The following is a 14270-nucleotide window of genomic DNA, read 5'->3' on the forward strand; positions in this document are numbered from 1 at the left end:
TTTAATCCAGAATTTCATAAATGTATTTTATCTCATTTCATTTCAATATTTCATTTCAATATTTGTTTTAAAAATGAACTTCTTTTTTTAACCAAGTATCCAATGTTCTGGACCTTTAAATGGCTTGGTTCCTTGTTATTAAAATATATTATCTGAAATACATGAAGTCTGGCATGAACACCCCAGGTGCTACTCTGCAGAATGATTGCCAGTTTTCTCCTTCCAGCTCTGATGACGATGTAAATTCTCTCATGTGTCACAGGCTCCCAGGATGATAAATGATAATTCTTTCATATGTTTCCCTTGGCAATTTCGCCACACACAATCCTTGGAAACAAAATTGAAGGGGCAAGAGATGAGAACTTGTGAAATTCTTTCATTCATCTGCCTTCTCCCTTCCTTGTCAGTCTGTTATCATATAAGGGAGGAGTGAGCAATTTCTTTTCTGCTGAGGGCAGACTTCCCTCAGGGACAATGTGTTTGGGCACCACTACAGGTTGTTTTTGTTATTTGTGTTTTTATATTGTGATTGTGAACTGCCCTGATATCTGTGGGTATAGGGTGATATACATAATAATGATGATGATGATGATGATGATGGACATGGCTGGAGCCAAAAATGGATGGGGCCACCTTTCTCTCTTTGATCCTGCTATACCCTTTCACTTTCTCCCTCAATTTCTGCCACTCCTTTCTCTCTCCCCCCTCCAGCATCTTCTCTCTCTCTCTTTCTCTCTCTCTCTCCCTCTCCCTCTCCCTCTCCCCCATTCCCTTCTCATTGCCACCCACACTGAATTTGCTGGAGGACTTCATGCAAGTCTAGTATATGTACTAAAACAGGCATAGGAAATCTCCGCCCCTCTAGATGTTTGGGACCACAATTCCCATCTTCCCTAGCTAACAGGACCAGTGGTCAGGGATGATGTGAATTGTAGTCCCAAACATCTGGAGGGCCGGAGTTTGCCTATGCCTGTACTAAAAGGTCTGTTTACTGAGTGAAGGTTCAGCACTATGGACAGGGCACTTCAAACACTGTAGAGATGAGGGGTAGTCTCTGTGACCCAGGAACTGAAACTGCTTAAAAACTTAATACTTACTGTTTATTCTCCTTGAAATCATTATATCTCACCTTCCCATCCATCAGGACACATGAGGCTGCTTAGCAGAAATACAAAGCACAATGAAGCAACAAAGCAGCAACAAAGCTTAAAGATCGTGATTAAAAATCTGTTTCTAGAGTCAGACCAGTAGTCCTATCTCAATGTCAATAATAATTGGTAGTAGCTCTTTGGGGTTTTGCAACCATTTATTGGGGAGGAGGGTGAATCAAAATCTCCCCTGGAGAATTTGATGAATTTCTTGAGGTATGTGCACTCATCCTGACATCATGGAGTGGGTGAGGGGTGCATGTGTTGTGTTCTTGCTGTTTATAGTCATTCTGTGTACACTACAGCTCCCCATCAGCTTGCGCTACCTGGAAACTCTGCAGAAGGATGTTTTGTCATGGCATCTTCTCATGATGTCAATGTTGTCATGTCCTCCAGAAGCTGGTCCATTTAGGTAAATGGGTCTCTAACCCTACTCACTCCAGTCAGCCTTGCTCTAGCTCTGCCGGCCTTACGAGACCAAGGGGTGACATTGCCTGCCAGATTCCTCCTCCTCTGTGTCCATTTAGCTCTAAATATTGGTGCTGCTAATGCAAAAGAACCCAGGTAACATACAATTGTGAGAAGGCAGCTTCAGACCAAGAATGAGGAAGGCGATTCCCCAGTCAGGAAACAGTCAGGATGATACACATGTATAAAATGATGCGTGCTGTGGAAAAGGTGGACAGGGGGGTTTCTTCCTCTCATAATGCAAAAAATCAGCACTAAAAAAATGGCTTCTTCACACAGTGCTTAGTTCAGGGATAGGGAACCTAAGGCCTGTGGGCCGGATACGGCCCAATCGCCTTCTCAATCTGTCTGATGGACGGTCCATGAATCAGTGTGTTTTTACATGAGTAGAATGTGTCCTTTTATTTAAAATGCATCTCTGGACTATTTGTGGGGCATAGGAATTCATTAATTCCCCCCAAAAAATATAGTCCAGCCCACCACATGGTCTGAGGGATGGTGGACCAGCCCATGGCTGAAAAAGGTTGCTGACCCCTGGCTTAGTTGCACTGTGGAACTCGATCCCATGAGATGTTGAGAAAGCCACCAACTTGAATAGCTTATAAAGGGAATTAGAGATGTTTGTGGAGGACAAAGCTATCAATGGCTGTTAGCCACAATAGCTATGTTCTTCCTCAACTCTTTGGGCAGTATGCCTCTGAATGCCAGCTGCTGAAAGTCACAAGTGAGGAGGGTGTTGTTGGCCGCTGTGAAAGCAGGATGCTGGACTATGTGGACCACAGGTCTGATCAAGCAGGACTCTTCTTATGTATTCTCTCTCTCTCTCTCTCTCTCTCTCTGACACACACACACCACATAGATGTATGGATGTGTGTGTGAATAACGTAATATTTTGTTATTCTTTCTCATGATGGTCAGCTCCCATAAATAAAATGTGAAAAATATAACAGAAAAATCAGGTGGAGATCCATATTATTTTTCTTTAATTCCCATTCTATGAGAAAAAAGGATCTTGAAGTATATTTCAGTATATTTCAGTGTATACTCTCTGTGCAGTAAATATTTGGTATTCTCTGGCTTGCTGATTCATACAAAGGATTCATTATCTCAAGTTGCACCTGATAATCATTCCCACAGTGATATGATTTTAGAGAATCATGAATTTTTTTCAAATGTTTTTTCCTCCCTAGCAGATTGGCCTTGTTTCCAAACATTTACCATGTGCATTCTAATGAAGAAGATTAGTTCCTGGGATGGGGATGTGCTGTCAATTTATAAATATGCCTGGAATTTGATTGAGGACTAACTAACATGAGCATTTTTCTGCTCCCTTGCACTATTTCAGTTCACTTCTGTCTGTATGTTAATACCTGCTTAACATCTACTACTTTGTGGTAATTTGTAATGAGTCAAGACCGTAAACCTTGGGAACAGAGGGAAGAATTCATCATTTATTTATTTTTCATCTTCAAAGTTGCCCTGGAATACCCTGAAATAACATTTAAATCTCCTTTTCAATGGTGGCACCACAATCATGGAATGACTTTCCCACTTGGGCCTCATCCCAATCTTATATTCTTTTAGATGCCACAGTTAAATGTTTGGAGGTGACTCTATTACAAGGATAGGGAAACTGTGACCTTCCGTGTTGCTGGTCTACAACTCTCATCATCTCAGACCATTTGCCATATTGGCCAGGGCTGATAGGAGTTGGAGTTCAAGAGCACTCTAAGCTCCACCCTGGTTTTTCTCTCTGCAGACACCCCCTTTCCCTGCCCCACTTTGCTGTCATCTCACTCTGCCCTTGATTGCACAGCAGCAAGATCTGAATGCAGGTTCCTCTGATTACAAATCCCACTCACTATCCACTGCACCAGTTCACTTGCTTGGAAATATTTCTCTTGGCTTAATTAGAGGTGGAAGAGGAATGTATTTTAAGCAGATTTATACAGCTATTTTAGTGGCTCTTTGTTCCCATTAGACCGCCCCCTGCATCGAGAGTCTACTTTTGTCTGAGCCACTTGGCATTGTCAGTTTTGTGGGTTTTTTCAAGGCCCATCAAATAATATGCAAGCACCCCAATATATTCTAAGTATAATACATATAAAAGGGGTAGCTAATGTTTAGGGAAGTTTTTAATGAGTGATGTTTTAATGTATTTTTAATCATTTGTTGGAAAATTATTATTATTATTATTATTATATTTTATTTATTAGACAGAATCAGGATTCATGTTGACAACAGATTGGAGAACTGGGCCAAAACTAACAAAATAAATTTCAGTAGGGACAAATGTGTGCTTTAGTTGAGAGTCCTGAATTGCAGGCACTTGGACCACATGACTCTCTGAGTCCCTTCCAACATCACAATTCAATAATTCTATGATTCAAATCCCATGCTGTTATATATTTCTGTAGTATAATGATAAACACACAGAAAAAAATTAAATAATATTAGCTATATAGATATAGATACAGAGAGACAGAGAGAGTGTGTGTTATATGCATTGTTGTATGTATCTGTTTATATAAGGTTACTTTAGGAAACCTGGACTGCATATGCATGGAATATTTGTATATCATAATATGTATAATGATGCATATAATATGCAAGTTAGGGACGCAGGTGGCGCTGTGGGTTAAACCACAGAGCCTAGGGCTTGTCAATCAGAAGGTCAGTGGTTTGAATCCCCGCGACAGGGTGAGCTCCCGTTGCTCGGTCCCTGCTCCTGCCAACCTAGCAGTTCGAAAGCACGTCAAAGTAGATAAATAGGTACCACTCCAGCGGCATTTCCGTGCACTGCTCTGGTTCACCAGAAGCAGCTTAGTCATGCTGGCCACATGACTCGGAAGCTGTACACCGGCTCCTTTGGTCAATAAAACAAGATGAGCACCGCAACCCCAGAGCCAGTCATGACTGGACCTAATGGTCAGGGGTCCCTTTACCTAACGTGCAAGTTGTTTATATTTTTAGTGGAACTCAAGGGAAAATTTTGCTTCTTGTCAAGATCAAGGAGCAAAATAGGAATTAGGAAAAAACTCCATGTAGGTAAACTAAGCATCAAGATTATCTCCAGCTCCATCCCTAGTCTCAGTTGAATATATGAAAACTATCTTCCTTCAAAAAAACAATCTCTCACAAATATCTTTTTTTGCATAAAGCATCTCATTGCCTTTGACAGCAGCATATTGTATCTTGCTCCTAGAAAGGGGAAAGAGTTTATTTGTTTTTCCTCTCCTAGCAACATTGCCAGATTCCTGCTCTAGTCAGTAAATATAATTCAAAACAAAGACCAGGGCTCAGAGATACAATCAAGATTGTGAAATGCATATTGTTATGCAGAGCTGAATGTTGGAAGTTTGGTCACTGCAATGAGAAGCTTAAAACTTTTTGATGCAGATATCCAAGTCAGTTCCCAGCATACATATTAATCATTTATGTTTATTATTAATTGCAAATATTTGAAATTCAGAAAAGTATCCAAAGGCAACTATCAGAATTACATTTCATGCTGCTGCAGCAGGGGGAAATAAAATTTCAGACTCAGTTGCTTTGACTGTCACAGGGCATCACATTTGAAGTGTCCTAAGTCAATGATGGGGACGTGGATGGCGCTGTGGGTTAAACCACTGAGCCTAGGGCTTGCAGATCAGAAGGTCGGCGGTTCAAATCCCCGCGACAGGGTGAGCTCCCGTCGTTCGGTCCCTGCTCCTGCCAACCTAAGCAGTTCAAAAGCACGTCAAAGTGCAAGTAGATAAATAGGTATCGCTCTAGCGGGAAGATAAACGGCGTTTCCATGCACTGCTCTGGTTCTCCAGAAGCGGCTTGGTCATGCTGGCCACATGACCCGGAAGCTGTATGCTGGCTCCCTCGGCCAATAAAGTGAGATGAGCGCCACAACCCCAGATTCGGTCACGACTGGACCTAATGGTCAGGGGTCCCTTTACCTTTACCTTAAGTCAATTATGGGAAACCTCCATCATTCATGACCATTCCCCACAATAGCTGGGGATGATAGGAACTGGAATCCAGCAACATCTGGAGGGTCATAAAATCCCCAACCATTTTCTAAGTTGTCAGATGCTCAGTACTGTCCTGACTCCCTATCTCAGACTCGGTACTTGGACTCACTTGGTGGTTAGGATTAACAACTTTATTCCAAGCTACAGCAACCAAACATAAGTCAAGCTAGAGGTTACAAAGGCAGGAAGCATGGAAGAACTTGAGGCAACAGTAGTTCCCCAGCTACCTTCCCCCATGTACATAAACACATGTATTTGAGGAGAACGTGCATATAAATGCTTACATTGGTGAAAATAAAATACAAAAGTGAATCAAATTAGGGAAGGTTGCTTGCAAAGTTTGTGGACATTGGGAAAAACTACATACAAAAATGAGTCTGTTATGGTGCCACCACATTTAAGCCCTGATTCCTACATTGTACAGAATGGATTTCCTGAAATGGCATCATCCACCCAAAGAGGCCACCACACATAACTTAACACCACAGAGAAAAAGTTGGGTTAGTTCTCCCCTCCCCCCGGCAGCAAGATATTAAAGTGCTAAAAGAATGTGCAATTAGTTGCCTGAATTATTTTGTATGTGGAATGTGCTCCTCAGCAAGCTTCCAGTCGTCTCCTTGCCTTTCTTTCCCTCCCTTTCTTCTCTGGCTTTGTTTTAAATAGAAAGGTGGAAGTGCAGCCTTGGCTCTTCTGAGATCTGTGTGCCTCCACAGGTTACCATGGCAACAGACCTCCGTTAATCTTTTCTGTCATAAACCCAGAGCAATTTGCATGTATGAAGCTTTGATTATTCAAATTGCCTGTGCATGTGTTCAAATAAATTATAATGAGTGATATCTCTGTCCTGTTATTATCTCTCTTAGTTTAGTTATTAAAAATAGCTAAGGATAAAAAACATAAGTCTCTCCTCCATCTTTGCACTTTCTCCCTGCTCCCCACCCCCCACCCCAGTCAAACTTTTAAATAAATGTTCCCTAGGACTAGTCTGAAGCCCCTGCCCTTTCCTGCTGACAGCTCCCCGGACCCTGCAGTATTGCAGTCAAAATAAATTGCCTCTCCTCCCCAATTTTGGAAACTGGGTTGAGGGTGTTAATCTCTAATCATATTAGCTATACATGAGAAAGCTGGGGAATTATAATCAATGCAATTTAAAAAACAAAAAACAAAACAAGAACACAACATCTGATCTTTCTCCAAGAAGCTCAGCTCAGGTGTGGGGAACTTGTGGCCTTCCAGATTATTATTATTATTACTAGTAGTAGTAAGTAGTAGTAGTTTTAATATTATTAAATTTTGTTGAACTCTAACTCCCATCAGTCCCAGCCAATGCGGCCAGTGGTCAAGGATGATGAAGTTCAAAATATCTGTTTAGCACTGGATTCCTCCCCCAGCACCACACTATATTGGTTAAATTACCGTAAATGGAAAAGAACAGCACTCCTTAGATCACCTAGATTTACAGGTAAAAGGCTGTTCCTAGTTCTACAAAAAGGAATTGACAACAATGCCACTCGTACCCTCAAGTGGGAGCAAATTTGCCACACCCCAACACCCCTGGGAAGGTGACTCAAAATGGGGGAGGAGTTGGGGAAGGGTCAGGTGGGCCAACAGTCCAATCAGGGTGGGGGAGAAGGCCAGGATTTATAAATTGGTCCCGCCCCAAACACTCCTCCCTGCTCTTTGCAGTGCCCTCCTGCTTTCTCTGCTCAGTATGGGCATTGCTAATTGCCGGTTTGGGAGCTGAGTGGGAATTTTGGGGAGAGTCCCTGATTGGCCTTGGAGCTCTTTATTTTGCCTACTCCATATTTCTAGGAGTCCTGTTCTTGGAATGGCATTTTTGATTGGTTTGATTGGCTTTCAATCCCAGCAGGAAAGACGAGTTAAGAGTACCTGAGTCAATTTTGGGGTAAGAGCATTCTTTATTCCACTATGTTGCCTTGACGTTGGGTCCCTTGATGCTTGGCAAGAACACCAGGGTGAATGCCAACCCAGCAATACCACAGCAGGTTCACAAAGCCAAGGTTCTCATAGCAGGGAGCAAGAATGTCTTCCAATTCTTTGCTGTGGGCTCACAGGTGGAGCCTAGAAATCCACCCCAGTGTGGGGAGGGACCCTGTCCCTCCGATCTTGGGGAGCTTCCCTGTCCTTTCAGCTAAATACATTTATTTGGTTGTTTTCAGATCCTATATGTTGCTATACTTGAACAAATGCAACATTTTCTACCAGTTGTGGTTTCTGGAGACTTCTTTAAGGGTTTGCTGGCAATGTACCCTTGCAGGAGAACTTCAGACTCCTGTAAGAAATGTGAAATAATTCAAGGCAGTTGGAGGTGAGCCCACAGATTCTTAAACAGGTAAACAAAAATTATAGCAGAACTGGGAGGGAGGGTCTTTTCCGTGGCTGCTCCCAGACTCCCTCCCTAGAGAAATTAGACAGGCTCCCTCCTTGTTGTTCTGCCACCGACTGGTGATGACTTTCTTGTTCCAACAGGCTTTTGGAAATTGACTGCTTTTAATGAAAGGGCTGGTGCTGTTTTTATTGTACTTATTTGTATGGTTTTAATATATTTCTGTGTCTATATTTATATGTAGTTTTAATTCTATCGATGTTTAATTGTATTTTAATGATTGGGTTATTATTGTTATCTGTAAGCCCTCTTGAGTCTCTGCCAGGGAAAAAGGTAGGGTATAAATAAATATATTACAGTAATAATAATTTTTTAATCCACACTCTGTGGCTTATTACCTGCCCCTCTGAATAGATGTCTCTGGATCACTGAGGGCTGCTGTGCCTTTGAATTGATACTAGCCTATATAACTAAGTTGACAAATAAAACAAGTTAGATACAGTAAATGCTTTTGCTGTAGCAGAATAGCAGAAGGGCAGGTTTTTTTACCTGCTTAGGCATACGGGCTAGGATTAATTCAAAAGCACAGATAGATCCAGAGGGACATCAAATTAATAGCAACAGGGTGTGAATTCAAAAAGCTTCCATTTAATTGCTGAAGAATCTGTAGGTCTTCAGTCACCTCCGTTTTCTTTTGCTTATTTCATTTTTCTTGTATGAGTGTGCAAGTCTTCTGCAAGGAGGCATCCAGAACACATCAGAAAAGCCTTTCCTGTCTAAGAGAATCTTGGAGATCTAAGGAATGCTTTTCCTTTCAATTTATTCTGACATAGATGACATATATAAAAATCCAGTTGCATTTGTGCAGCAAGAGCAAATTCAATTATCTATGTAGTGGCACATTTGCGGTTTGATACTGTATTTGTATTAAAGTGTAGGATGCTGTGGGCTTGATTCACTTCCAAGGGAGAAGAATTCCAGAAGAGACAGGAGACTAAAAGCATGTAGCACCATCCACAGGTCTTCATGCACAGATCAAGGTGAAATGGTTGTGACATTCAGCTTCTTTGTTTAAACAAACAAACTAGAATCTAGGGCTCTACCAAACTGACAGAAACTAGTTTGCAATCAGCATTATTTATTTGTTTGTTTTGGTGTGAGGGAGTTGAATCTCAGTCATTTTGTACCCAGAAAGTCCTGCTCTCATGTCTGAGGCACATTCTGGGGAAATTCAAAATGGTGGCCACTACAAAAATAGTTGCCTCCTATGTTAGAGAGGTCATTATGGTAGGCTGTATTGGAAAATATACACACTTTTACAAAATAGGCTTGAGAAAGGAGGAGGAGGAGAGACAGTATTATCACAGTATATTGTCTACACTGAGGTCTCATCAACACTACCATTTGTCCCATGATTTCTAGGCACAGATTTGATAGGTTTTTGTTTTGTCCTGCCACTTTCCTTGGCAAAACCCACAGTTTACTGCTGAATTGGAACAAACCTTGACTGGGTTTTCTGTGGATTAACATTTGTTGTGATACAGCGGGAAGCAGCAAGTTTTCCCAGAGAAAGCGGGGGAACAAAATCTGTGCCTAGGAATCATGGGGCAAACGGTTGTGTGGGCGAGCCCTGACTGGCAGTGGATTTCAGGTGAGCTACTTTCCCAGCCTTTACTGCAGATTGAACCTGGGATATTTTGTGTGCAAAGCCTGTGCCATATCACTGAACGATGGCCCTTCATCTCTTTCATGGCTGAGTAGGGAATGCAATCAAGGTCTCCCTCACTTACTCAGTTGTTCATTTATTAGTTTACTATATATATTTATTTTGCTTTTCATTGTTTCCCAAAGCTGAGTGGAGTGGAGGGTTCTGCCATTGGGCCTATAAAAAACAACAAGACTCACAAAGGAAAGGAGTGTGGAGGGAAAAGCAGAGGAGTGGGGTCAGTTCTTCAAGGCAAGAGAACTGTGGTGAGCTAAAAGAGGGTCTTTATACGCAAGTTCAGGCAGGTGATTTTTTTCCTATGGCGCTTTTGCTTCAAAAGCAATTGATGGGTCTTGTTTCCCTGGTCAGTCGGTAGCTATCCAACCCACTCTGGCTCTGATCCACTCGGCTCCGATTGGTTTCCTTCAGTCACCTGCGGGTTGAGCCCCAGCCAAGCCCTGATCAAATATATGGACATTTAATGATGTGATTTACACCAGGCTGGGCGACAGTGGGTGGATGAAACACAGTGACTCAATGGGATTTGTTCCACTGTGGTGAAGGCAAGGCAGCTTCTGTATCTCAATGCACAAAGGAGAAAGCATTGCTAATTTGCAATAAACATGGTCTCTACGTTTTCCACTTCAAAAGAACTGCTCAGATTCATCAAATATGTTGTCCTAAATCTGGAATGGTGAGTTTGCTGAAAAGCCCGAGGGGGGGAGGGCGTGTTGTAAAAATGTCTGCTAATAATGAACTATTTGCTGCAGCTGGCAGGGAGAACAATGTGTCTATATCGCACTCCAGCCATCCACTGAGCAGGATGTTAATATTTAATTTGGACTAAAATCCTGCTCGGTGAATCTGTTAGGGAGTTTCTCTCCCTCATCCAAACTCCCTGTTTGCATTAAAGCTGAAGGTGCATTGCAAACATTCTGTTCATTTTGTAACAATAGCTGGACCAAATGTTTGCATGTGGGGCGGACAGCAGGAAGGGATTGTTAGTTTCAGTTTCCCTCGGTATCTAGATTTTTCAGTTTTAAAGTGAATTCTGTAGCAATTTGAAAAATGATAATAATAAACTAAATCATGAAAATTCACCAGTGTTTTAGTGCAAAGCTCCCAAAAGACTTCCAGTTAACTTGGCAACAGGTCAGGCAGCTTGCCCTAGAGCTCTGCAGATAACACAATTTTAATTGAGTATTAATGAGTTTTCTTTTAATATCTTCCAATATACACTTTTTATATGCAGTTTTGATCTACAGAAATATTTTTACAAGCGTTTTCCCCAACATAAAGCATTTTTGTATTTTTTTAATATATGCATTTTAATGCACACTTCCTCCTAAATATCTGCATTTTTGTACATATTTTCGGTCATGCAACTGCACTACAAAATCCGCAAGAGTGTGAATTTTGAAGGATAGCTATGTTTTGGTTCATGGATTGATTCAATAAGTACGAATTAGGTAGTTGCTTATTAAAATGCGAACAAAATCCAATTCCCCTGCCCCATCTGTAACTGAGGTTGCATAAAAATATGTATAAACAGGAGTTGGATAGCTCCTCTCAGCAGTCCACACAGTAAGCAAATCCAGCTGTCTTCCTCTGGCCATCACATTGCCTTTACCGCAGTCCACACACACTTGCTTTCAAGTCTCCTCCTGATTCAGATGCAATTTCTAGTTCCACTAAGCTACCTGCTGCTTAAAAAAAAAATTAAAAAGCAAAAAACAAACCAATCCTCGTATGTTTCTGTGCTCAAAAGTTTTTTCATTGCATGACATTATTTTAAAACAAAATTTCCCCTAAACGGAATTATCATCATCATCATTCCTCCTCAGTATTATTTGATACATTCCAAACACATAACAAATCAAATACAACAAAAAGCATATTAAAGTATATTTTAGAATCATAGAATTGTAGAGTTGGAAGGAGGTTAGGCCAACCCCCTGCAAGGCAGGAATCTCAACTAAAGCATCCATGACAAGTATTAATTGCCAGAATTGACAATCTCTGTTTCCTGTTTCCTAGTGTCCACTTTCCCTAGTTTGGTAACTACAAAGTGTAACTTTTTTATGTATATGACTTTGTGGATCTGTTTATATGTTTAACTCGGCCTCTAAGCGAGCAGAGGAGATTAATTGAAATCAGTGGGTCTAATCAAGTATGATGAACACTGGGAATAGCCCTGTGGTAAAATAATGGCATTTTACAAACTAGGCCACTATAGATATTATAATAATGCAAATATTGTGATTCATTATAAGATTAAATAAATAAAGCCAACTCTGGGCATGTAACAAATTCACTCAGCAGTACAGTATTCAATAAATGGTTCCAACTTGCTTAACTGGCACATTCCAGGTGGCATTTTAGCAATGGGCAGAGGGCAGTGGTTTCACTTTTGAACAGTAGCCAAGCTTGGCTGCCATCCATGGTGGCTGACCATCAGGTCAAACATTCACCAGACCTAAACTGCTTAGCTTCTGTAGGGTTGCAGCTTTATGCAACCTTAGACCCTACCCTTTTCTGCTATGGACCATAACATCTCGGGGGAAAGTATTATTACTTTGCACCTGTGCAGAAACTTTTCATACGTCAAGTAGCAAGCCACAATGAAGCAAAGAACCGGAAGGTTGACAGTGACTTCCTGACAGAGAGTGAAAACGCAAAGGGAAGCAGAAGCCTGACACAACATTGATCAAACAATGTTGCTGGAGGTAGCCAAGTCTTGAGGACTTGTCAAGAGTCAGCAGCCTCCCCCTTTGATGATCTTGGCTTCGCCAAGCAGAATGGGCAGCATGTAAATATAATCAGATATGCACACGGAAAAATCCGTCAGAGAAACGGATCCTCAGGGAAAGCAAGGAGACAGATCTCTTGGCAGGAAGAGAAGAAGAGCTGGGCTTTCATTTCAGGCTCAGTGCTACACAGATCATGCACACCTGGTTCCTGCCCTAGAGGCCAGAGAACAAGGGGGTCTGGTGATGCCTCCTGGAATCTGACATTGCCTTGTAGGAAGGGCCAGTTAACTGTCATGTAGTGGATTAAGAATAGATGGGTCTGTCAAGTTTGTTTTCTCTGCTTCTCAGTTTTTCAGCCTTAAATTCACATTTCCAAATCAATCTGTGATCCCCCCCCCTTTTTAATTTTTTTCCATGAAGCTTCATGAGCATTTTAGTGCAAATTTCTCCTAGTAAACACATTTTTGTATGCAGTTTTGACTAATATACAGTTTTGCAAGCCATTTTAACTGGCACGAAGCATTTTTTGGATGTTACATTTATGAACTAAGGCATTGTTATGCACATTGCCCCCATAACATTTGCATGCTTGTATGCCTCAGTTGGAGAACGGCATTGCAAAATATGAAGGAGTCCAAATTTTCAAGGGCAACCATCTTTTAGTTTGCGTATTGATTCAAGAAATGTGGATTAAATTAAAGTACAAACAAAATTGAATTCCTCTGCATCCTAGTAAGATGAAACAGAATATAACAGGGATGAGTAAGAAGTTCAAGTTATAAGGAATTAACCTTGAAACAGTGCCTTTGTGTATTTTGTGAAACTTACAGAGGATATTGTCCATGATGTTGCTCAGTGTCCACTTTATAAAGATCCCTTTATTTGTTGAGCTTTGTTGTGAGAAGAATGTTGTTACACCTTGCATGCTTTTTGCTGTTCAGTACTGTTACTTTGCATTTTTCTTTATTTGTGTTGGCAACCAGGAAATTAAGAGCTGCATTTGTGGCTCAAATCTGAACGTTCTTTCTGCTTTTTTTGTTTTGTTGCGGCTTATAGCTAAACAAAATGACATATTACCTGCCTACCTCCTCCTCTGGCCCGTCTCGTTGTTCTGCCATTCCAATTGATCCTTTTGCTCTGGGCTTGGCCAGTGTGCGCTAATGGCCCCTAAGTGCTGGGCAGCGCTAAGGCCACTTGTCCGGGAGGGAGCTGAAGTGGCTTTAGATTTTAACCCAAGGAGGGACAGAAACAGCACTGCAGTGAGAAATACATGGGGTGCAGGGAGGCTCCACAGTGCCCTCTATTCAGAAGTAATAGAGTTCACTGGAGCACTTACTACTAGGCAAGTCTATATAGCAGGGGTGGGGGAACCTTTTTTCAGCATTCCCTGGCCACATGCCAGTGGCAGGTGGGAGCCAGAAGCAGAAGTGGGTGGAGCAACAATATTTACCTTTGTGCAGCGTAAATCAGACCTGTATATACACAAACACCTCCTTCCAAGCAAGAGGCATCAAGAACACATCCCAGCTAGGCAAAGGCACTTGTGGGGGTGAGCAGCAGGATTGGCTTTGGGCAGGACCAGATAAAGGAACCTGCAGGGCTGCATTTGGACCCTGGGCCAGAGGCCTCCCCACCCCTGGCATATAGCTTTACAGCCTGAGATTACTTATTATTGAAGGCAAAGTAAGGATGAACGTTGGAGCTGGCTGGCAAGATGCAGTCTTGGAGAGCTGGAGGCATGTCCATTTGTTTCAGTGGGGACGTATGGATGCAAACTACTGCTGTTTCTGCTGGCCTCCCTCATCTGCTTTACTTGTACTACTACCATCT

At 41.8% G+C, this 14270-nt stretch overlaps 1 protein-coding gene across 1 annotated transcript in view; it reads left to right on the forward strand.

Annotated features, from left to right (window-relative positions):
* Positions 1 to 14270, forward strand: part of NECAB2 (N-terminal EF-hand calcium binding protein 2) — a 163231-nt gene that overhangs the window by 117985 nt on the left and 30976 nt on the right. The gene's annotated exons all lie outside the window — the stretch shown is intronic.

Source organism: Podarcis gaigeae, assembly GCF_964106915.1.
Source record: "Podarcis gaigeae genome assembly, chromosome: 8".
NCBI classification, from domain to species: Eukaryota; Metazoa; Chordata; class Lepidosauria; order Squamata; family Lacertidae; genus Podarcis; species Podarcis gaigeae.